Raw genomic sequence first — 530 nt, 5'->3', positions numbered from 1 at the left:
AAAACATCTTTAAAACTGTTAACCAAGAAGAAAGAAAATCAACAGCTGCATGCTTTCAAGAGACATTCAAATGGATAACACAGTTGCCTCCACATCTTTAAACATTCCCCAAGTCACATTAATTATATTTTACAAAACATAAGCATTTAACAATACAACTGCTTTAAATATGAGATATATTTATTTTCAATCAGATTTTCAAATTTAAATTAAGAAGCTAGTGCTATGATGGTTTTCCTATTAACTAAGATTTATGAATGCTCTACAAAAGGTTATAATTGAAAACATGTTACCTGCTAAGCAACATATACTTATACAACTAAAAGGCAACAAAGATTTTAATTTTATCTCTTTTAATTGTGGATAAAAAAAATTGTTTCCTCTTGAAAAGAATATACTGATCCAGTATATTTCATCTTCTATTTCACATCAACAAAATTCACATTATCTAACCTTGTAATAATCAACACCAGCAACTTTTTTGGTATAGTTTTGGTACAAGGGTAGTCTCCCACTATGGTAATACAGCA

The 530-nt window shown here is 28.5% G+C and overlaps 1 protein-coding gene across 1 annotated transcript in view; it reads right to left on the bottom strand.

The window, feature by feature from the left end:
- LOC119590605 (transcriptional repressor CTCF-like) overlaps positions 1-524 on the bottom strand; it is a gene marked incomplete in the record, with an annotated part of 16,021 nt that extends 15,497 nt beyond the window's left edge. The window contains 1 exon segment of the mRNA XM_037939282.1: positions 454-524.
- Positions 525-530: the final 6 nt, after the last annotated feature.

This window comes from Penaeus monodon, chromosome 27 (genome assembly GCF_015228065.2).
Source record: "Penaeus monodon isolate SGIC_2016 chromosome 27, NSTDA_Pmon_1, whole genome shotgun sequence".
Classification (NCBI taxonomy): Eukaryota; Metazoa; Arthropoda; class Malacostraca; order Decapoda; family Penaeidae; genus Penaeus; species Penaeus monodon.
The sequence above is the reverse complement of the archived record's forward strand: the minus strand, read 5'-3'. Positions and strand labels throughout refer to the sequence as shown.